Source organism: Rhinolophus sinicus, linkage group LG10 (genome assembly GCF_036562045.2).
Source record: "Rhinolophus sinicus isolate RSC01 linkage group LG10, ASM3656204v1, whole genome shotgun sequence".
NCBI classification, from domain to species: Eukaryota; Metazoa; Chordata; class Mammalia; order Chiroptera; family Rhinolophidae; genus Rhinolophus; species Rhinolophus sinicus.
Window position 1 is genome coordinate 12,154,482 of NC_133759.1, and position 25,355 is coordinate 12,179,836.

General features: G+C 45.0%; 1 long non-coding RNA gene across 1 annotated transcript in view; it reads right to left on the bottom strand.

Annotated features, from left to right (window-relative positions):
• The window catches only part of LOC109445394 (uncharacterized), a 221,570-nt gene that overhangs the window by 97,024 nt on the left and 99,191 nt on the right, over positions 1 to 25,355 (bottom strand). The window contains exon 3 of the long non-coding RNA XR_012489610.1: positions 19,344 to 19,434. This is a non-coding gene — a long non-coding RNA (uncharacterized LOC109445394). The remainder of the gene's footprint in view (positions 1 to 19,343; positions 19,435 to 25,355) is intronic.

Here is a 25,355-nt window from a genome sequence, read left to right on the forward strand (position 1 = left end):
AAGGCCCAAGAACCAGGAGCTCTGAGGTCTAAGTGGGGGAGAATATGGACGTCCCAGCTCAAGAAGAGAGAAGGAATTCACCCTTCCTTAACCTTTTTACCTTTTTGTTCCTGTCAGGTCCCCAACAGATTGGATGATGCCCATTCATATTGGTGAGAGTGGATCTCAGACTTCACGCAGTCTACCGAATCAAATGCTAATCTCTCCCAGAAATACCCTCACAGACACACCCAGAAAAAATATTTTACTAGCTGTCTGGGCATCACTTTGACCAGTCAACTTGACACATAAAATTAACCACCATAAGTACCCCTTGTCAATTTGACACCCATACACATCTCCTTCAACCATACTTAACATCCAAATGAAGACATTAACAGGGTGATAATTCACCCTAACACGATACAACTCTCCTGCGCACACCAAAAACGTACCAACCCTTCTGGAGGTCAAGACCAGTCCTTAAGTAATCTTTACTCTGCTCCTTGATATCCGGGACCTTCAATACTATGATGTAAATCAATACATCTTATGTCACATGATAAAGGAATAACAGAGGAAACAAAACAAATGTCTTTGCTTAATATGTGTATATATGCACACAAATGTTCATTATAATTACAGCCTTTGTTCTGTAACTGGTTACGTGGTCATGGCTAGAATTTATAATTACCTTCCACCGCCCATTCTGTATTCCTTTTGCCTTCGGCAAGCGCCTCAGTTGGTTGTGCTTCTTTACCTGGTGGGGTGACCCAAATCTTCATTACTGAAGAGTCTGGGCAATTACTAATTCTGCCTGGATTGGGTTGTTGTAGTTTTCCGTTGACCTTAGTCACAGGGAGCAGTAATACTAAGAGACGCCCTAAGGGGTCTCCTGTATCCCAGACATGCTGTTCCTTAGCTCCGTTGTGGAGAAGCAGTCCAATTTCCCCTTGGACGACAGGATCAATTACCCAGCAGCACAGTGACTCCCTTCTTTCCCTGTTGACTCAGAGGCATGAGGGGCCCAACGTGGCCACTGGCAGTCTTAACTTCCAGCTCAATGGAATCATTGTGTGTCTCCTGATAGAAGCATTCTTCCCTATGAACTAAGACCTCTAGGCCAGCAGAGCAAAAAAGTCACAGGAACAGGAAGCAAAAAATTTGCTGGTGGGTGACTAGGGGTAACAGTGAGGAGCGCCACTCCTATTTCCAGCCCTGGAGCCATGAATCTTGGCTATACGAGAAATGGCACCATATATCGGACACTAATTCAGAGTATGTACAGCCTTCTCGAGAACCTTGCCCCAGTCCTGGAAGGGACGGTCACCCAGCTGGCGCTGCAACTGAGTCTTCAAAAGGCCATCCCATCATTCTGTGCAGCCAACTGCTTCACGATAGTGGGCAATGTGCTAAGGCCTGCGAAATCCATGAGTGTGGGCCCATTGCCGCACTTCTTTTGCTCTGAAGTGAGTTCCTTGGTCTAAAAAGACGCTATGTGGAACGTCATGATGGTAGATAGGCATTCTGTAAGTTTATAGATGGCAGTGGGGCAGAAGCACTGAAGGCAAAGGAGGCAAATCCGTACCCAGAGTAAGGGTCTATCTAGCAAGGATAAAATGCTACCTCTTCCATGATGAGAACGGTCCAGTGTAATCATATCTCCTCTTATATAATCTTCCAGACCAACTGCCTTGCCGCTGGGAAGTGTGTCCACCAACCAGGGTCAGTAATCTTTAGGTTGTTTCCAGTTTTCTTTGTTTTCTTTTTGGACAAATATAAGCATTACTTCAATATCCACAATGCATTTCCAAGTGAGAAAATCTAAAAGCAGACACGTTTATGGACTCTATTTTTAATAAAGGACAAAAAAAATTCACATTTATGTTTATGTATTTTTATATGTTTGTGTGGCCTGGAGAAACATGGAAAGGAACACTGAGTTTGCCAATATGTGTTATTAGGTAGAATTAGGCTTGATAGCAAGTAAAAGAGACTGGGGGTGGGGGACGGGGGGAGGGGAGAGGTGTCTTAAACAAGACAGAAGCTCATTTCTTACATATGTAAAAAAAGCCTGGAGGTAGGCAGACCAATATGACAGCTCTACAGAGTCACCAGAGACAGAGGCTTCTTCTGGGTTGCCCCTCCATTGTCCCATAACATGGCCCTTGTCCTCATGGTCCAAAATGATTGCTGGAGCTCCAGCCATCATATTGACATTCAAGACAGAAGGAAAGATGAAGGGAAAAGGGGAAAGCCTTGCTTTTGAAGGAGGCTTCAGAGAAGTCTCACATGGAAATTCCACTTACATCTCATTGGCTAGAATTTAAAAATAAAACCACCCAGAATTGTGAAGGAAGCTGGGAAGTGTAGTCTTTAGCTGGGAAGAAATGAAACAGCTAAAAACGGGGATTTGTTAAACTAAGATGAAGAGGCAGGATGTGAGAAGCCTTCAGCAGTCTCGACAACAGCTAACTTGAAGATGAGGACGTGAGGTTGTCAGGGAAGGAAAGACTGGAAGCACAAGCAGGGAGAAATGGTTAAACTTTTTTTCTATATACAGAAGGTGCCAATTTTAAGAAAGGAAAAAAAATGTATTAAAATTGTAGTACTCAATATGTACCGGTAACAAAATATGAATACAAGTCATGTGTACACATTTTTTTTGGAACCCCCAGTATGTTACCCCCAGTTTGTATCATTAGTTGTAGTGAGTAAATTTTTTGAAGGTAATTTTGGAAAAGTTTAACACCATTTTTAATAAGCACGATAAGGGAAATTTCCCCATAGGTCTTTATGTAAAATTTCATGGAACAGCCTAATGAACCAACAACTTCATCAGATTAAAAAAGGCAGGGACAGAATTAGGGGCTGTGGTGGGCAGTGTGGGGTCCCTGTGAGGACCTTCCAGCGATGCACAAATAGAGACTGTCTGGTCTGAAGGGAACTGGAGGCTGGAGCTGAAGCAGAGGTAGGGAGGGAAAGATGGCTGCTCAGAATCTGAAGTCAAGACTTCTTGGGACCCATTTGACTCTCTCACCTAGAGGTCACATCGGGCCTGACCAGGCAAGAGCAGTTCTTTAAGAACTTAACTGGAAAATACGAGGTGCTCCTTCTTAGTCTAGGGAAGGTTGTGCTACCAGGTGCAGCGTCCGTCACCAAACAGTGGTGTCCCAGAGAAAACAAGTTAGACTGGCCTATTGGATCCAACCCTCATTTTTGTAAACAAGAGCAATTGAGAGGGTGAAGGGATTCCTCCCAAGTGCCCCAGCTGCTGGGGGTAGAACCCAGATTAGAGCTGGGACCACCAGATGCCCAGGCACAGCTCTCCTCCCTGCTTCACTCCCAGCCCTTTTCCCTCCCAACCCCACAAATTTCCCATGAGGAGAAGCAAGAACTTCATTCTTTCCTAGGTTCTCATTCTTGGAATTCAGACTCCCATCTGGCCACTGGGGTCCAAAGTGGAGCCAACGGGACCAGGAACAGGAGGGGCCAAACTTATCTGGTCTCAAGTAAGTTTAGCCTTGATCTGAGCTCAATGGGGCCTCCAGAGCAGAAATCCTACTACAAAGTCCCTCTCCTCTCCCCAGGCAGTTAAGGGCTTTGTACCCCTTTGTCAGTAAGTCAGTCTCTACGGGATGCCTTGGGTGGGGGTGCTCATACCTCCTGGGCAAGGTGGGCTCTGAGGGCAGCTCTCCAGAGAAGGGGAAGAGCTATGAGCCATAGCAGCCCCTCACAGCAACCGAAGGAGGGTGAACCAATGCTCAGGAAATGCAAACATTAATTCTCTCAGCTGTCTACACAGAAGAGACACACTGAGAACAGAAGAGAGATCCAGCTTTCTGTAAAGTCCTCCCTGTTCATTCAACTGATATCATCAAGCACCTGCTACATGCCTGGCACTGTTATGGGTGTTGGAATATGAGGCTCAGTTTCCCGAAAATCACCACAAATAATCTGGTTACTGTCTCCCTCTCAAGAAGGGCTGGATCCCTGCTCCAGGGAGACCCGCACCCCACCAGAAGGAGAGCTGACAACCAGCTCCAGACTAGCATCGCCTGGGCTGGGAGATGGGTAGGGGGCAGCCTTTAGAAGAGAGTCTGGGCCCACTCTCCAGGAGTTGCTGCCAGGAAGCCCGCTGTGCGCCCACCTGCAGCCTCCATATGCTCGAGTACATCCTGCCTGGCAGGTAGAGAGTGAACACTGGCTGGTGGGCAGGCCTTTGCCTTCTAAGCCTTACGCACCTTCCCTCTCACCTTTTAATTTGCATCTGTGCTCATCTCTGCGGCCCTACCTCTCTGGGAGCCTCTCCCAAGGGCCTGGGTGCTCAGGCTTGGCCAGCCCAGGATCATTCTTACACCCCTAGAGATCCCCGAAGGGGTGGTGTGCGGCAGGGGTGTGAGCCTCCTGCCTGGAGGTCCACATTAGGCAACGAGGGAAAGGCCGCAATGGGGGCACCGCAGCCCTGTGAAGCCAAGGGGAAGGTGAAACAAGCTGTTCAGTGTTCTTTCTTCAAGCCCAAAGTCCTTCCTGTTTACTGAATAGCAAAGAGGATGTTTTGAGAAGCCTAAAGCCAGAGGGACCTCAAGCCACATCGTGCTAGTGAGAGGGGAGCCGGCTTGGGACTGCTGGAAGGGACATCCCCGACAAAGCATCCACAAACATGCAGGGAAAACCCGGTAGTATCTGAGGGGGTGCGCGCATAGCAACAACTCCAAGTGCAAGCTGAATCTATTAATGGCTCCAAGCCAAAGCATCATCCACAACCATAGTCATGGAGCTCACAGTTCTGTCTGTGTCTGTCTGCCTCTCTGTCTGTCTATCTATCTATCCATCATCTATCATCCATCTATCTGTATAATATATGCAGACATTTTTGTATATATACACATTTCTCTAAAATATGGACCAGACCATTTTCTCCCTTGCAGAGAAAGGTCCAACAGCAATCATTTAGGTGGCCACTACTCTGTAACACATGGTCGTAATTTCAGGATTGTTGCGTCATTCCGGGGAAAACAAAAGACATGACAGGAAAAGGATTCAGTACTGACCACGACACTAACGCTCCTGAGCACGTAGTATGTTCCAGGCACTATGCCAAGCCCTTTCCTTGGATGATCTCAATTCCCCCAACACCCCCCTGATAAAATGATACGATAAGGATGATTGGCATTCCCCCCTTCACAGAGGAAGAACCTGGAACACAGAGCAGAGAACCAACTCATGCGAGCTAACGGGGCTAGTGCTTGGGGGAGTCCAGAGCCAGGCCCCTTAACCACCGTGTAGACAGACACAGACACCAATGCAGCTCAGCCTCATCCAGAAGCCTTCAAACACATTGGCAAAAATCCACTTCTACAAGTGAAGTCCAGTAATAAATAGGAGAGAAGGGCTGGGGCAGAAAAGGGGGCAAGGATGGCGAGAGAAAGATGAGGCCCAGGTGGCAGATGGCACGGGACAGACATCTCCGCCCCAGGCATCGGGGGAGGTGAGGCAAAGAAGGACAAGCAGGGGAGGCATGGCTCTCACCTGGGAACGGCTCCATTCACTTTGTCAAAAAAAGAAAGCTTCCCAGCCCACAGTCCTGCAATAGATTGGTCCTGGAGTTATTCTTATTTAAGGGACCAGATTCAGACCATTGATGTTGTTGAGGAGGAAAAAAATGCTCGTCATCATTGGCGTTTGTTAAGAAAGCCCACGCTACTTCAGGTGCCACTGTACAGGGTGGGGGAGTAGGGAGCCACTGACCAAAGCTGCAACACGTGATGAGTTCTTAAAAAAAAGTCCACGTCCACGTGTACGCTTTCCATCTGAGTAAGACAGACCTTGACACTCTCCCACCTCCCTCGATCGCTCCCTGCTCTCCGCCTTCTCCAACCACACCAACACCCCTGCAGCGCTGATGTGGCCTGACAGTTCAAGCTCCACAACGCGATGGAGACACCTTTCAAGTTGTTGCTTACTTAGATGATAATAAATCATACGGAGTTACTCGGCCAGCCTACTACCTCCCACATCTCATCGCTTCCTCCTGGAGACACCTTCTCAGGTCTCTTCAGAAAGGGACTGTGTAAGTCTGAGAATGTCTTCTTCCTGATCCATACCGAACGGCAATTTAGGTATATATACAATTCCAGGTATGAGGACATTCTCCTTCCACACTCGGCAGACATTATTCTACTGTCTTCCTGCATCCCAGGTGGCAGTCGAGAAATCTGGTGTCCATTAGAAATGGACCTTTTTGCAGGGATCTGCTTTCTGTCTCTGGAAACTTTTCTCTGTCTGTGATAGATCTGAATTTCATTATCATGTGTCTAGATGTGTGTGTGTGTGTGTGTGTGTGTGTGTGTGTGTGTGTGTGTGTGTGAATCTATCTCCAGTTTAGCATTCCATGCAACCCTCTAATCAGAGGGACCAATTACTTCATTAAATCTGAAAACTCCTCCATGATTAGTCCTTCAAATATTTATTTTCTCCCCTCCATTTGCTCAGTTCCCTCTTTGTGGGAGTCTTAGGAAAAAATGTCACCACTTCTAATTCTGCCCTCCATATTGTTTCCTCTCATTCTTTCCATCTCTTTATCCCTTTCTGAGAACTTCCGTAAGATGAACGACCAAATGTCCCTCTCAGTAATTCACTCTGCAGATGAATCCACAACGTTCTTCAATCCCCCCGTCTTGAGTGCTCTGTTTTAACAGTTATATTTTTCGTATTTATTAGCTGTGTTCATACATGTCCATGCCTACTTCCTAGTCTCCCTGAGGGTGTTTATTATGCTCATTCTGAATCCTGCCCTATGTGTTCCATTAGTCCAGCTCCTCCTGCACAAGTGCCTCCATTTGCAGGGCTTCTTACTAACATGTGCACACCTTAGAGGTCTTCTGATTCAGCCCTAAGAGTGCTCACCCCACCGGCTGTGGGACTGTGGGCTGACATAGCCGGTACAGTCACTTGGTTGGGGATGGAGAGCCCCACTGTGTCCCTCCAGGGGCATCTCTCAGGGCACAGCCCCTGGACAACCTTGCCCCTCAGGGTTGAGTTGGGGGGAAGAAGACTGCCAAACCACCTGCATGGCGTGCCACTCGCTGCCCTAGTGGCACTCCGGGACCTCCCAGAGCACTTTCTGTCCTGTGGAAGTCTGACCCAGTGGCAATCATCTGCCAGGATAATGAGGAAGAGGAAAGGCACAGCTGGAAAGCTACCAGCAGCCCCAGCCCTGCCACTGTCACCCCACCCCAGGGCACTACTTCCCCCCCCTTCATTGTCCCAGGGTTTTCTCCCAGTTTCTCTGTTGGTCCCCGAGATCCAGCAACCTCTCTTTTACTCGTAGCATTTCTAGGTTTGAAAATGAAGACATCGCAGCCCATGCTGGTTGCTGCCTTGTTCAGAACCCTCCTTCCATTTCTGAGTCTCCACTCCTTGCCCGCCAGGCTCTTCTCAGGGAACACGGCCTCCTACTGCCAGCTGCTGCCTAACCCAGGGCCCTTCAAAACATGAGACATTTAGGAAAACGAGCCAGAATTTCTTCAGGGCTTCTGACATTGTTGAATGAAGCCAGGCCACCAGAAAGCTGAACTTTCCGCCAGTTCCCACCACCCACTGGCCTCCAAATAATTGCTCTAAGAAGCTATTGTCCACCTAAGCAGGGCATGACTCCTACCTGAGAAATTTCCTAGAGTCACGTACTAAAACCTTTACTTCCCCTGAGAAATAGATACATCGTGTTCTCTCTGGTGATAAGAAATATATGACTGCCTCCTTCCCCCTCTCTGCCTTGGCGGCTATAAAGTGCAGAGCCAGAATTGAGGTGGGGCCCAAGCATCTACGTGGAGAGACTTGTGGCCTGTATATCAGATTCCTTTCCCTCCTGCTCCTGACGTACTGGTAGGGCTTGTTGACCTTTTCACTTGTCCCTTTTATGTAGACCCTGATTGTAAATAAAATAAAATAAAATTTAAAAAGTACATCCACTTTTAGAAAGCTACAAAATAGGAAAGAAAAAGAAGCAAAGGAAGTGATTGTTTATTCTTCCGTGGACCTGAATTTTTATGCTAAGCTATATTTTACCGTTTTATTGTATGTGTTTCTGTTGCATGTCAACTCATTTCCACTGTGGAATGAAGCTGAGTAAACAGAAACACACACAAAATAAGAATACATCAAGTCTATGGACCATGATTTTGCGAGCAACCCTGCAAAACACAGAACACTCTCGATGTGGCCATTTATTACTCCAGCCTTGATGAGAATCAGCATCCACCACTCAGCGGGAGCCCCTGATTTGCAGCTGATCACAAAGCTCGTGTAAGAATGGTGACAGCGCTCACCACGGCCTGGTCTGGTGACTGGGCAGATTCATTCACAGGAGAGAAGGGGCCCCTGTTCACACATCAGCCCCCTACCCCAACCTACTTTCTTGTTAGGGGAGGAGTTTGCACTGAGCATCGCAGCCTTCTGGCCATCCACCTAACAGCATGGCTGCCCAGAGTACAGGGTGTCGGTGAAGATGACGTGGCCCATGGAGGGGGTGCAAGATGACACCAGCATTGAGTGGGAACAGCTCTCAAAGCCTCATGAAAATTCCTGCACCAGCTGGAGCCCTGTGATTTTCCCAAGCATGGGCAGACATGTTAAGGTTCCCGGCTGGTCCACACCTGGCCGGGAAAGGCTTGCTCTCTCCTGCAGGTCAGCATGGAAGATACCAACAGGCTGCCTAGGAGCATGCTTCCTCTGTGCCTCTTATCAAGGCTCTATGGAGATGCAAGCAGATGAAAGGCTGTGTGGAGATCGGTAAGAAACAAATGCACTCTGGGCACTAGAAAAATCACATTGCAGGAGTTCAACAGGACCAGGCAGCTGCTCCACATGGGCGGTGCAGACTCTCCAGGAACTTGTCCAAATGAGGTGTCTTCCTCCTCAAGGCTCAGGTTAGTGGAGGCACCACGAAGAGGCCACAGGGGCTCAGGCAGGAGTGTAGGGTCTGTGTGTGTGTTCTTGGCCCAGATTTGCCCTCTTTCAATGCCTGTGGTCTGATCGTTTCATCTCCCTCTGCGCCTCTATTCTCCCATCTGTGAAAAAGGGCTTGTAACCCCTGCATGGAAGGCTTGAGGATTTGGGGAGAGGTAGTGAAGGATTCTATGCTTCTTAAAAGAGATCCATAAATATAAATTGTCCTTGTTGCTTTAAATGAGTAATAGGGGAGGTATGAATAAAATCCCATGGAAACAGAATTGCACATCAAATTCTGAACTAACTCAATACCCAAGGAGAGCTCCCTGCTGTGAGAATTACTTCATAAACTAGAGAATTCCTTTGAAATATAATCATTCACTCTTTATTGCTCAGTTACGTTGGTTTATAATTTGGCACTCTGCTTCCCCTGAAAGAGAGGCAGAAGGGCTGCCCACTGTATGGGAACTTGGATCCACAGTTACTGCAGAAACACAACATGCTGTGGGTCCCTGTGCTTCGGCGCTTGTGCTCAGAATCTGACATCAAATGAGCTCGGCTCAAAGCACAGTTCTAGCTATTTGTAGCTAAGCCTCAGCTTCCATATCTGTAAAATGGGAATACTATCCACCACATAGGGTTGTTGTGTGGATTCAGAAAATAATGCAAGGAAAGTACTTCAGACAGTTGTCAGGCCTGTAGTAAATGCTGACAAATGATAGCAGTGTTATTGTTAAAGCAGGAAGATCCACCACCCTGTCTGTTTCTCTCTCTCTCTCCCTCTTACACACACACACACTCACACACGTACACACACCAGGGTCGGGACTAGGGAGAGGCAAGCTGAGAGTCTAGGATGCAAAATTTAAGGGGGCGCTCACAGACCTATGCAAACGAGAGACGAAGGACCTTAAACTCTGCAACCTGGCCATCTGCTTGTCTTTACACACACACACACACACACACACACACACACACACACACACACACACACACACACACACATATCGAATGAGAAAACTGAGGCCTAAGGACATTTAAGGAACCTGGGCCTCACAGCTTGTGTGTGACAACACTGGAGATTATGGCGACCTCCTCCTCCTCCCCCCTCCACGCTCTACCCTCCTGGGTCCGAGTGGAGAAATTCAGAAAGAGGGCAACAATGCCGGGCCATGTGACCACATGCCAGCATCGTGCCTCTAACTTGCAGAGGGGAGAGGTGGCGACTTCCTGTGCACCTGGGAAGCTGTATCCCACCTAAATCCTCTCCCACTGCCCAGGAGGGATGCTGATCATGCTTTAGAGACTCACCCCATATCACCTGGAGAAGGACAAGTGCTGGAGGAGGCCACTCTGAGAAGGCCATTTTGATCGGTCAGTGTTCATGTGTCACTGTGTGAAGTGTTTTCATATTAACCCCTAAAAAGAAGTTTTCAGAGCCCACAGAGGAATGACTTGCCTTCAATAAGTTCACAAAGTCAAACTCAACAGGGGAAGGTGCCTTCGCATCTTTATGACTCCTCAGGTCTTCTGTTCTTGGTTCTCAAACCCACAACCCTAGCTCCACTGCTCACCCAACCACCCATCCTGCAGAACTTCTCTATCCAGCTGATAGCACTTTTGAAAAGCTAACATCCAGGCGTGCCTGGATGCCCCCCATTTCCAGCTCTTCCCAGCACAGGGCCCAGAGGTCTCATCACCAGCCCCAAAATGTGCCCCCAACAAAGGCAGGAGCATGGGAGAAACTCCAGACCATCAACAATTACTCTTGCTGCTCGGAGGTCTACCAACGGCAACCTTCCCCTGACCAAAACCATGACTGCCAGGCTTCTGCCTTTGTTTCCTGAGCACAGTCCGATTAGCAGGCTAGGGCTGAGTTCAGTTCTGAACACCCTGTACCCCTAGCTGCTTCCTGCCCATCAGGCACATACACAGTCCTGGCTCTTGAAAGCTTCCTTTTCTCAAGACTGGACCTTGAATTCAGACTCTGGCTGGGTCTGCTCCAAACTAAGTGTCTTGCTTTGGCTTCTGCCAAGAGCTGACTCTGAGATGAAGACCTGGGTGAAAGTAGCTTGTTTGGGAGATAATCCAAAAAAAACACAGTGAGAGCGTAAGGAAGGGAGGCAAGAAAGGAAGAAAAGCCTAGAAAGGTTGGACTAATGAGCAGGTTATGACATGGAACTCAATCTGGCCAGGACCGTCTGACATACAGCAAGGAACACAAGCCTCAAAACTGACCGACAAAGGGGTAAAGAGACAGCCACTCAATTCCCAGCAGCAAAGGTTGAGGACCGATCTTGGGAGAGTTACCTCCCCGGCACTCCCACCCTGCTTGCGTGCTGGCGGAGAAAGCCCTGGAGAAGAGCGGTGCAGGGACGCAAGGGAGAGAGGCACCAGGGTGTTCAGAAACCATCAGCTGAAGCTACGATGACCTCCAGGGTGGCACAGATGACAGCTCCAGAACCAGCAGCGTCTGCTGCCATGAACAAACTTCCTGAAACGGTAACGTTTTTCTCCAGGTGTTTCGGGGCATTCTCTACCTGGAGCCTTTATAATACGAAGATTTCCCTTCCAGCCTCCCCTCCACCACCCTGGCCTTGACTTTCTCTGAGAGAGAGAATGTGAGACATTGAGGAAGGAGGAAGTATGAATGGTAGATGCAATAGTGGTCTGCAAATTCCCTCCCACACGTCACTCATGGGATCTCCAGTGTTATATGTCAGGCTTCTGTCTTAGGCTGCGTTCCCCAGAAGACACCTGGAGATGAAAAACTGTAAGTGCTAATGATTTATTAAGGAAATGGTCCCAGGGGAGACTCATGAGGAAATTAAAGCAGCCAGACCTGGCAGGAGAGAAAGCCAAGGAAAGGTGCGATCTGTCGGTATGGCCTCAGCCTGATCCCCCGGGGTGGCTCTGGAGGGTAAGTTACATCTCAGACTGGTCCCAGGCTCTCATCTTTTCGTACTGGTGAATTACTGGTAAGGGCTACTCCAGAATGCTGTCGATTTCCAGAATCTTCTGGCTTTCCACCAGTGTGGACAAAGCGGGCTCCACCAGCCCAGCTGCAGTGGCTGCCATTGGAAACAAAAGTGCACCTCAGCTGTGGGAAGGGGGTTTGAGGGGATCCAGATGGGGCACCAACAGTATCTGCAACAGCTTCCGGATAAACTCCCATGGGAACAAGTTCTGCTGTTCGTAAAAGGTTTGACACCAGTGGACTTGAGGCTCCCTTGAGAGTTTTTTTTGTTTGGATTTTGTTTACCTCCCAGCCCTGAAAGTCTGTGATTCTTCAACACAGAGCAGCAGACCACATGGTTGTAGGGACTGGGTGCTGAATTATCCCATTTGGGTTGGAAATAGTTCCTAAATCACCGCCTAAGCATGCCCGAAGCCACGGCCCAAACATAGCTGGTGGCAGCAATTTTCAGATCAGAAAAATCTAGTCATGAAAATATAAGAATTGCTGAATCTTACCCGTCAGAGATGACACACAGTAAAGAAGGCACTGCAGCTGCCCCCCACCCCCTCCCTCTCCCTCTATCCTTCTGCTCCAGAGGTTTTGGCTAATAATAGAAATTAAGTGGGTGCTGATTCCCATGTTGCAAATTTTTCTTCATTGATGGCACATAATTGCATTTCATTTCCATTCAATAATTCTTTAGACTAAACCTTACGATATGCAAAATGAGAGATGAAGATGAAATCGTGAGATGTTAAGTCTCTTGGAAAAGATACAGCTAATCCTCTCTCCCTCTGGGTATCACTTTGAAGTTGGGTCAATTTTCTTGATCCTTAAAAAGATAAATTAGAATAAGAATGTATGAGGGAGTCTTCTAAACTATCAAAATATTTACTTGAAAATTTAAAATATTTCCTAAGTTCACCATCCCATACATATTATTCCTAACATACTGCCATATCCCATGACATGGCCATATTTCCTTTAAAAAAGACTCTGGAGCCGACGTTGGACATATCCATTTTTCATTTTCAGGAAACATTTCATTGCAGCAAACAGAATGATAGTAGAGGAATTTGTTCATTTTGACTGCATATAAAGGTAAGCCTGTTCTTTCTTAATTACCAACAGGAGAAGATACATAAAATACCTAATGGAATACCAAAACCAATTAAATTCTTGCTCCTGCTCATAAGTACTTTGTGTAAGCAACAGCTAAGGCGTGTGAAGAGTGGGGTCTTAGTGATACTAATTCCACTCACCCATTCAACAAGTAATTACTGAGTGTTTTCTATGTGCCAGCATCGTCCTGGGTGCTGGGGACACCGCGGGGCTCCAAGACGCCTTCCAGCGCTGAAACATTAGGCCCGTCATTTTCTGAATTTGGCCTCCGTATTGATGTTTCCATTTTTAAATCTCAGCCTGCTGCTCTGATAAATAACGTTCTCCCAGGTTCCCAAAAGGAGAATTAATTTGGCGAAACAAATCAGTTGTCGGTTCACTCATTGTTATGGTAATAGAAAAATTAGGTTTGTAATTAAGGCTGAGGAAGGAAGAGCAGAGCGGTAGGCAAGTAAACACCCACAGGGTTTGATGCAGAAGAGACAGGCAAGTCTTCTTTTTGGGGTGGTGTCTAAAATTCTCTCCATGAGGGCAGTTTCTGTAAGGTAAGGCCTTTTATCCGGGAGGCCCAGCTGCATGTATTTCCTGCCTTGGAAACATGGCAGCACCCACCAACGTGGCATGGATGAGATTTCATATCAGCCACTGTTAGGGAGGGGCACCGCAGGTACCCCTGTCCTGAAAAGAGGAAGCTGCAGCTTTGAGAGGGGTCTCAGCATGTTCCAAGTCACACAAACGTTGAAAAGGTATCAGCTCAAATTCAGGCAGCTGGATTCCAGATGCTGTGACCTTTAAACTTGTATTAACTTTTAATACATAAAGAAAAGGTCTGGACTTGTCCAGTATATTTATCACCCACTTTATTTCTTGAAATCACTACTATACCTTAAATTACACAAGGAATGCATGCTAATCGGAAGGAGAAGAAGAAAAGAAAGAAGGAGGAGGGAGAAAAGACAAGAAATAAGGAGAAAAAGTAAGGAAAGAAAATACAAAAGAAGCACAAAGGAAAATCTGCTGTATTTCCACTATCTATAGACCACACATTCTCATGTGAACAACAACAACAAAAAAGGCAGCTATGTAATACGCTTGACAAGCTCAGGGGGCCACATGCAGGCCTTACAAAGTCAGTGACCGAAAGTAACCACACAGGATATTCTGATCGTAAATTCCTCACGGGGCAGGTCATGGAGGGTAGCTCCCTTAGCAAGGGGCAGTCTTTACCTTAAGGGAGCCCTGTCCATTGTTTTCTGCATCTAGGATAACATACCTTTGACATGTCAAAGTAATTTTCTCTTCCAGACTCCTCAAAGGCACAACCCCTGACCACAGACCACCAGAACACAGAACCCTCATCGTTTGTTACCTTGTTCCCCACACACCATCTCTATGTGCTGAAAATATTAAATATTAACTATCCTGTACCCACCAATGTAAAGAAAGCATATAGCTCTCTATCTGGCTTTTTATCCAACCCCAGAGATCTCCCCACTGTGCTTTCTCCCACCTCCTTAATCTACCACCAATAGATTTCACATACCCTTCCTTACATTTTTCTCCTTTGATTCTAAATGTATAAAATGCACTGCAAAACTGCCATTCTCTGGAGCATGTTCTCAGTCCATTTGAGATCTTGCTTCTGGGCATGTCCTCAAGTCTTGGCTCAAATAAATTCTTATAAAGCTTTCTATAGGTTTGGACGTTCTTTCTTTGACACTCAACAGCAGCGATATAGCCCCTAAGGAGACAAAAATTGGTCCTCATGGGGAGAAAAAACTTAGGCTTTACATGTAAAAAGCACAGATATTCATACACTATATAAACAGATAGATATGCAGTATATCTGTAGAATTAAAATTTCACTGGGGAACAAAATTAGAAAAAAAATAGTTTAAAAATGCTGCAAGAGTGGAGGGGTGATATTTTTTTTAAAGTTGAGAAATACTGCCATAGATTTTTTTTTATAGATATTGATTTTAACATTTTGGTCGCTATCTGCACAAATTTTCTATGCATGCTGTTTTCTTTTACAAAACTGGGACTATGTGTACATGCTGTAGCTTTCCATGTCAATAAGCATTCTTCAAAACATTTTATACCATTAACAAAGCGCGGGGCATACGAGTACAGCATTGCCTTTGAAATTTATAATAACTGTGAAATAATATTTTTATTACTACATCCATTTTATGGTTGAAGAAACTGAGGTTTAGAGAGTTGAATGAACTCGCCTCAAAGACTCTTAGCCAGTACAAGATCTAAATCCATGTCTTAATATCTTTGGGTTTATCTTACTTTTTTTTTCTAGCCTCCTGAGTAGAAAGCTTAGTTTATTTATTTTAAATCCTTTTCAGTTTTCTAATAAAAGCTGTAAGTCCTCCTCAGCTGTCACTTGGGCTTCACTTGTGTAGGTTTCTCCATCAGACAGACGCAAAAAGATCTTCCCTGCATTTGCAAACTTGTTACCAGGTTCCAATGAGATACTGTTGAGGGAAAGGACTGGGTGAAGCCTGAAGCGCTTTCCTGATCACGTAACCTTGTAGCTTCTTAGATGATGTGACTATCCGTCCCTAAGCAGGTCTTCAATGGATTTCTGGCCCGGGAGGTGGGGGGGGTCTGGCATCAGGAGGCGATGGCAGGCCTGCCCTCCCAAGTGACTTCCTTTACCTTCACCTGTTCTGGACCCCAGGCTCAGTCCCCCCACTTGGGGTCCTGTTCACAGAATGAGTGCGGTGGGAACTGAGGGGCTGACTGTTGGTTTCAATCAGCAGCAGGAAACTGGCAGCAAATAGGTCTTGAGAAAAAGTGACAGGAAGATATATTGGTCTTGTTTTTGCCATGGCTTTTATTGGATTTTTTGGTTTGACTTTTAGAAAAGGAGGAGAGAAAAAACTTTCTTCATAACATTTTATACCATTAACAAAGCACGGGGCATACGAGTACAATATTGCCCTTGAATTTTATAATAACTGTGAAATAATAGTTAATATTATATTTAATAATATTTCTGTCCAGCTAAGCCCTGTTAGCCTTAAGGTAGAAAGAGAGCCCATGTTTGTAGGCAGATACTCAGGTCCCAGCAGCTGAGGCTCTGCACGGAGCTGTCCTTGCCTCCTGGAATCTAAGTTCTGCGGAGTGTCTAGAGGGAGGTTCCCCGTGTAGTCTGACCCGTCCCTGGTAAGTCACTCTAAATACACCGGCAGTCTTCCTCCTCTGTGGTCTGATGTCTTCTCAGGGCCTTTTCCCACCATGCTCACTGCAGGCCATCCTTGAAGCCATCTTAGCCCAATTCAGGCTCTGCTCTTCCCATGAGAGCAATGCAGGAAAATATTCTGGTGTCTTGTAAAACTTGTTCAGCTGGGAACTTGGCTACAAGGGTTGCTATGGCAACCTGAAAGGATGATTAGGGGGAGAGCTGTGCTTCCTGTTGGAATGTGGGATGTGTGTTTGTGTGTGTACATGGGTGTGTGGAGCACGGAGGAAAGGAATGACGTTACTACTAAGAAAGGCCGAGCTGCCCCACAGAAAACCCCGGTATGGCCCTGTAAGCCATGTCCCTCATTTCCCGTTGAGTAGACCTCAGACACAATTGCAATTGCAATTTCAAGACAGCATGAAGTCAATCCTTTTCAAAGTGTCTGGATTCGTTCTGTGCCTGTGCAAATCTTGCCCTCAAAGTGTGTTTCCACTACATTTTAGTGGCAAATCGTTTCTTCCTAATCTCTCAGGCCAGTGGATCTGCAGGTCTCCACAGACGGAGAGGAGCTCTGCCACGCCTGTCAACTTGGAAATGTTGTTAGTGGCAGGTGTCAGGGATGCTGTGACTGCTTATGAGACCTGGGTGCATCTTTGAATGTTAACTTACTCAACCCTTTTGAAATTAAGTCCAGAATTTCTACAAGGTGTATCGTCAGCCATGACTGACAGACTTGGAATCGCTCGCAGTGCACTCAGTGTGTGTGAGAATTTCTGCATCCTTGGTACCTATTTATGTAACTCGAGTGTTTTACACTTTGGTTCGTGCTTCTTCAATAAAGCATGTGAAACTCTCATATGTAAAAAATCTGACTCGTACGTAACTGAAACAATGTGGACGAAGTGGTATAATTAGATTTTTTTTAATTAGAGACAAAATGAAACTCTTCACAGATCCCTCTCCTTTCAGACACTAATAATAACAAGCGATGTACTGGGTGCTTATAGCTCTGTTCTGAGTATTTTATATGTTCTTATTCATTGACTCTTATTCACTGGATTCTAACAATAACAACACAAAGTAGATATTATTATTATCTCTATCTTACAGAAAAGGAAAGGCAGACACACAGAGAAGATGCCCACGTCACGAGGCAGTCATGGTGAGATTGGGCTGCAAACTGGGAGATCTGGTTCCATCGTCCTGTCTGATAACCCCCTGGGGTCCTCCCCAAACCAGGGACTGGCCCTGGGGCTGGGGCAGGGGATGGAGATCCCTGCTCAGAGCCCACCCCAGCAGTTTTCTCTATTGCCTCCTCTCCAGCTCTCTGACTCTCCCCTCCTCACACCTTCTACAGATCTTATTTCCTTTTGGGTAGGGCAACAAGTTCTTTCAATATCACGTGCTCCTTCAGAAACTATTGTTTACAATATAAACTTTGGGCTTCTGGTGTTCAAGCAGCCTAGAATTTTAAAAGTCTTATCTCTCAAAGTCACTGCTTCTGCCATGAGCTTCAAAAGTCTGTTTTAAAACCAAAACTGAGCACTCGCTCATTTCTAGCTCCAGTTCAGTCCGCTCCTAAGGAGATAAACCTCAGCCTCACAGGCTAATTTTAGCAGAGGAAGGGCTGTAGATGAAAATGAATTACCAAGAATGAAGATACTTCAATTAAAACTTCAAAATATTATTCCTCTACATGTTATATCTGGGAATATAAAATTATTAATTGCATTTGTGGGAAATATATGAATAAGTAAATAGAATGTGTTACTATTTTAACTATTCCAGTTAGTTATAATGGTGTATGTTACGCGAAGTAAAGCTGGTAGCTCTATAAGCCCTGCCTCTGTGTCAGAGTGCTGTCTCTCAATATCCATTCTTTCTTTTAGAACAAATGACCTCCAATTTCAGCCATACAACTAGGGACTACATTTCCCAGACTCCCTTGAGCTAGGTGTGGCCATTTGACCAAATTCTGGATCAGGGCACTTCTGCTTACTGACCTTGTGAGCTTGAACAGGCCATCAAGTGTTTATCACAGAACATAAACACCAGGAAAAAACGTCGAGATAAGCCACCTAAAGGCAAGGGAAGCACAAAAGGCCAGAGTTGCAAAGTGAGGTTCCCAGGCTCCCCATGAGTCACCGGAAGGGCTGGGTCTTGAACCCCATCATCTGCTGCACTCCCCCACAGCCTGCTCCTCTTCTCTTTCCTAAGTTTCACCTTTTTCTTTTGCAATGTAAGCATGGTAAGAGCAGATATGCAGCAAATAGAGTGGATGACAGTCTCCAATTCCATTCCACCCTTCCATTGAGTAGGGGTAATGTGTTTTGCAAAACTGACCCTTACTCCAGAGGCGGACAAATCATAATAACCCCATTCTCACAATAACCACAATCTCAGCCAATCATAATAACCCCATTTTCCCTGCCAGTGATTGATTCAGCAGCGCAGGCCTTAGCTAATCAGCACTTGGCATTCTCTTGGTACACAGTTATTGGATAAGGCATGGGCACATGACCTAGGTCAGACCAATCAGAATCAAGGAAAGGTTTTTGTTTATCAGAAAGAAAGAGGTATCCCCTCTGCCTCCTCCTCTCTCTCCCCTTCCTCTCCCCAAACATGAAGGAGCACACCTTGAGCGCTGACTGAGATCATACCATCCTACAACCTAAATTATTCTTGTCCTGAATTGTGAGCTTGTATAAGGCAACACAAGTAAAGCACTTAGTACAGCACCCAACCCATAAGCGCTCAAATAACAATAGCCAGTCATACAATGACAGTCTGTCCACAGCTACCCTGGCTCATAAGGAAATCATCGCATGGCTCCGTTCTGTTCTATCTTGGTCAAGGTATAAGGTTTACCTTTACAGCCCATTCCATGCAAAGAGTTCAAATTCCCCACCCTCTGTTCAGAGGGGTTTCAGGGGGTCCTGCTGGATTGTCTTCCAGCTACAGGTGAGTGGGGGTCCACACTTAAAGGAGAAGCGGGTACACCTCCCTTCCACCCCATTCACTATCCTAAAGACAGGAAGACGTTCTTCTCCCCCTCACTCTAAGCATTCAGTCCCTCTGTACCTTCCTCCCCAGTTGGCCTTCCCCTCCCCCTTCCGCCAGCCCCAGTCTTACCTGGTTTGGGAGAGCAGCAACCCCTGGTCTGCAGCATGCATCCTGACTTTTCTGTTCGTCACTGGCCTGAAGCTTCCTTAAGTCTTCGATTCTGCCTCATTAGGAAAGAAAAAAGAAAAAATCATGACTTTCAGAGTACCTGTGAGAGAAAAAGAGGGGCAAGGAAAAAAATAGGACACATAAAGATAGATTCTCCACCCTTTTGAGGAACAAATGCATTCACCCATTGGAAGCATCTAATCAAAGCATCCAGCTCATTACAAGGACCTAAGTCATAATAACTATTACTATTTGTGATAGATTTGTTGCAAACATGGCCCCAATTCTCTACCTCTTCTCATATCTCTGCCCCTTTGCAATGCGACTTTGCAGTAATTTCCCATCAAGAGGTGGAGACTACTTTCCCACCCCTGGAACCTGGGCCAGCTTGTGATCTGCTTTGGCCAATAAGATGTGGAGAAAGGGATGGCCTGCCAGTGCTGAGTGAGGCCTTCATGTGGCCTTGTATGCTTTTCTCTCCTTAGAGCCCTGCTTTGCTACCATGAAAATATACCCAAACCAACCTGCTGGAGGATGAGAGATCGTGTGGAGAGACGAGCCAACCCAGGGACTGTAGGTGCACAAGTGAGCCCAGCTAATATCAATAGAGCGTGGGCGAGATTAGCAGAAATGCCCAGCCACTCCATAGATTCACAACCTGAGAAAAATATTTATTGCTGTATGCCACTGAGGTTTTTCTGGTTGTTTTTTCATGCATCCTAATTGCAGCAATAGCTAACCAATGTGTTATTTGTTGTTATATTATTATTATTATTATTATTATTATTTTCAACAGACAATTGACTGAAAAGTTCAATTCTGTGGACAGGCTGGCTGAAGGCTGCTAAGGCAGACTGAGTCCCCGGGAAGTTGGTCGTGATCTGCGGAGGGGGAGAGAGCAGAACCAGGAAGGAGAAGACAGCACCTCCTGTCTTTATAACCCTGGCCTTCCCCTAGGTCAGTGGTCTTCACATGTTCGCTTACATGCACATCTCCCAAAGAATTTTAAAGAACAATGCACTCCATAGCATGTTTAAGTTCACGTGTAAAAGCTTTCATCATAAGTTTTGTGATTGTAAGGGACATACTTTTCCTTTTTGCTGTACATACTTACATTTAAATATGAAACTATTCGTCTTTTAAAATATTAAAGGGTATCCGGGGCTCATAATAATTTCATGCTCACCACTCAATTTAAAATATATGAATAAGCTCTTCTACATTGTTGAGAAATTTTACTTCTTTCATTTTTCTCCTTGAATTCATATTTCTTTTCTATTTCCTTCACAACCCTTAACATAATTTAACATGCTTTTAAATTTAAAAATTTTTTATTGATCACCCTACTATACATTTAAAATACATTAAATATATTTGAGTATATTAAAAAATACATTTTATTCTTGTGACCTGAAGGCTCTCCATGTTTAAAAAGCTTGCTTCTGGATTGAATTATCACACAACTGATAAAAACTGCAAAAGAAATTACTAATTTTGGTAATTTTTAAACAAAAAAAGTTAAATATAATTGGAAATGCATCTCCTAATGAGATGAAATATGATCTAACTTTTCATGTGCATTTAATGAAACAGAAAGTTATATTCTGCTGAAAATTAATCAGTTCAGAAGCTAGAATATTATTATTCTTGTTAATCAGAGGCAGAAAAGATTAAATATTTTATATGGTAAAATGAAATGAGCATTTGCTATCATTAGAGTACATCATGATATGATTTCATTAAGAAGATTTTAAATCCTGAAGAGCCTACATGACATCCAAAACAAGTCACCTAAAATTTTCACTTGTGGGTTTTATTTGATGTGTCTTGAGAATTGTGACTGTCTTGGCCAGCCTTTCAGCTGTATTTACATGAATCAGTGTCACTAAGCTACAGGCTTGGGCTGTACTACAATTCGCTTCCGTTCAGCTGAAGACCTGACCTGGGATTAGTATTGAGTGCAGCTGGAAGGTGTTGCTTACATATAAATACAGTTTGTAAAACTGAGTTCTTTTCTCTTTAGCGCTTAATGCTTCTGACTGATGCTCTCTTTGTTTTGCTGTCATTGGACTCTCCTTCAAGAAGGAGCACTGTCTTCGCTCTCACCACTCAGACTACCAAATGTCTGTATTCAGAGCATCCCCACTTGTCAAAAGACTATTTCATAGACCATCTTTCCTTTTAACATAATATGTGTAAGATGGGGAAATAGGAGAGTCCAGGGAGTCATGAAATCTTGATTAAGCAATACAGGATTCTTCCCTTATTTTTTTCCATCCTCCCTGAGCTTTTCACATCTGGTGGCAATGTGCCATAGTCAGATTGAGGGTGCACGAGGGGTATGCCTTTTTGCTTTTTTGTTGTTGTTGTTGCTCGTTTGTTTAATAATAAAGTAGGAGAAAAAAAATTTTAATTCAGAGGTATTCTCATGCAAATCAAATCAGAAAAATGTGTGTATGGAAATTAAGGAACTAGATAATGATTCCCTTCAAATAACCCATGCTCAGTGCCCCCTTGGGATCTTTTCACAGGCCCCAACGGGTGACTGCCTTCATTCACCAGGTGCTTTCCTTTCCTATCTATACAAAACGCTCTTGCTTCCATTGTCTCATCTGGTCCTGCCACACTGGGTTGAGGGGAAGAGCAAGGATTCTCATATCCATCTTATAGATACACAGACAGAAGCTCAGGAACATCAGGTGATGGTCCCAGAGCCATGTAAACAGTCAGGGGTAGTATCAGAATCCCAAATTCAGTGCTCAGATTCTCAACCCTTAGATTAGGTCCTGTCCTGGATGCTTTAATGTGTTGGCTGAGTGTGCACTGCTGCCAGCCACTGGTCCAGGCTGGGGGCATAGCACCTGGGGTATCTGCAACCATGGGGCTCCAGCCAAAGTTTAAGTAATATTGATAAGCTATTCATAAAGAAACATATTTACATTGATCGATCAATAGACATATGGATAAATAGCGACAGAGAGAAAATAAGTAATTACGCAATTCTCGTTAGGACTAAAGATTTTCAGCATGAGAAAAAAGAGACAAATATAAAAGTTAAAAATTTTGTAGCAAACCATACAATCCTAAATTTAAATGGGAAATAATGGCGTCAACTCCTGATTTATTTCTCTTTATTAAAAAATGTCTGTTTCCTACCTCTGTCCATTGGAAGGGCCTAGTAGCAACAACTCAGTAGCAGTCAAGACCCCTTTACTACCAGTTTCCAGGAAGTATGGAGGATAGAGAAACATGTAAAACATCACGATGAGGATGGAACCACTGAGACAGGAACATGGAAATGCTACAGGCCAAGTGCCCCGATTTCTTCAATACATAAATGGCAAGAGGAAGTGGGGGAAAGGTTGTTAGAGATGAACAGTCAACCAAACACAAAGTGTAGACCTTGTTTGAATCCTGCTTTAAACAAAATAAGTCTAAAAGGACATACTTGAGAGAATCCAGGAAATTTAAACACAGACTGGGTATAAAATATGTTAAAGAAATATCACTTTATTAGGTGTTATAATGTATTGGGGTTATGAAAAATATCTTCAACCATTCAGGATATAGATGCAGGTATTTACAGACAAAATGACATGATGGTTGGAACCCACTTGAAAATACTGCAGTGTGTGGGGAGGAAGTAGGTGAGAGGAGGACAGGAGAAACAGCAATTAAGTACACATCACCTTAAAGTGCTCGGAGGGGGGAGCCCTCGTAGAGATACATAACCAAACCAGTACTGGACACTATGGGCGACAGGCCCAGACTCCCTGCTGGGCAGGTACACCCATCCCCCAGCTGCTGTGGGTATGGCCTGTCACCCCTTCTCTGGAACTGCCCTTGGCCAACCGAAAAGCAACCATCTTGCCAGGAGGTTAGGCATGACTCCACCCCCCAGGTCATCAGCCAATGACTCACTTAGGCAGGGGTACAAAAGACGGGAAACAACTCTTTGGTGCTCCTCCAGCGCTCCCCACAGGACCAGGCTGAAGTGGACTCTAGGCCGGATAGCATTCTTTTTAGCTCTGCCCCCTCCCCACACTACTTCCTTTGGTCCCTTTCTCCTAAGAGTTCGCCCCAATAAATCATACGCAGAAATACCACCCCCGGCTCCCACTCTCTCCTGTGACAGGCTTGGTCTGCAGAAGGGGGCAAGGTTGTCTTCCATGGGAAAGTAGAGGGTAAAGCCAAGGACCAACCAAGTCGGATAGGAAGGGTAACAGAGAAATTGCTAGGTGTGCGTGGTTGGGGCATAGTTGGACTATACCAGTAAAACAGAAGGATTGGGGATAAGCGTGTCAGCAGCAGCAGGAGGCCCCCTGTCCCTTTGAAGATCCCTTAAGAGCACCCCCACCCAAGCAGAAAAGGAGCTACCGCCAGTGACCTTTCAATTCCAGGGGACTGGACAGGTAAGAGCAGGAAAGTCTAGCAGGTTACCTGAGCAGCACTGGGGCAGAACCTCACCGGGGCTCCAGAGACCTGTCTCTTTGGTTCTAGAAGGAAACTTGCCCTTGTCTCTGGGATTCACCTGTCCCTGCTCTCCGGCTGGAATGGACACGTATGGCCCCAGATGCTCAGAACAGCACTCCCCTATGGGCCACATTCCTCCAATCCCTTTCTAGTGAAAGCTGCCAAAAATGTTACCTCGCCTGAGACATAGCAACTGGTCCAGAGAAAGACATATCACTAAGCAAAGACAGTCGGCTAGAATTTCAACTTTTAAAAACATCAAAGTATTTAATGTCCTAACTAGGTAACACACTCACAAAGTTCAAAAATCAAAACATCTAAAAAGGTATAGGTGTAGAATAAAAGTCTTGTTTTCCCCCTTTCCCCAGTCCTCCTTCCATAACCAGGTACTTCTTTGGGTATTTTTCCATAGTTCTTATGTTCATATACAAACAAAAACAGATTTAAGATCGCACCCTCATTTTGTTACACAAATGGTGGCCTGAAGTACACATTTTCTGTTCCTGGATTTCTTTCTCTAATGTTATATCTTGGTGGGATCGTTCCATATTTGAATGTAAAGTACTTACTTCCTCACCTATGTGTTTTAATAGTACAGCTACAGAGTATTCTGTTGAATATATATACCATACTTTATTTTATTTATTTATTTATTTATTTATTATGTAACAATTTTTTTTATTAGTTTCAGGTACACAAAACAAAGTAATACTTAGGCGTTTATCATTTATATCCCTCACACTATATGAACCCCCCTCCCCCCACCCACTATCCCTCTGACATCGCACAGAGCCATTACATTTCCACTGTCTCTATTCCTAATGCTTGTACCATACTTTATTAATCTGTACCCTTTCAATGGACATTTAGGTTATTTCCTATTTTAGCTATTTCAAACAACACTGCAATGACTACTAACCTGGTATTTAAACTGTCTTGCATGTCTGAAAATAAATGTATGACAAACTCCTAGATGAGATATCACCTGTGTGGAGGCTAAAAAAATAATAATAATACTTTTCCTCCCACCTTCTATGTTCTAGCTGGGCTAATAACCAAATTAACAGAGACAGATCAACAGGAGAAAATACAATTTTAATACATGTGCGTGGGGAATTCACATAAGCATGACAATTCCAGACAGCGAGGTAAAATTGGGTAGATACATCATTTTGGACAAAGGAGGAAAGGAAGGAATGGGATCTTAGATTTCAAAAGTGAGAACAGGCAATTTACAGCTAATTGAGGACGAGCTGGACACACACGGCAGGTAAATTCTCGCTTCTATGGGACACAGGGGTGATCTATAGCTACCAGGTCCCCGCTTCTAGCTTCCACACTTAATTCAAATTAGACGAAGGTGAATATGTTAAGGTTTCTTTCCTGAAGCAGGTTTTTCTATTTGAATCTCTTGGGCAGGAAAGGGGGACAGGTCAAATGTTCTTTCTGCGTCTTTTGTATCTTAATTACCAGCTTAAAATCAATATCCCAAAAGTCAGT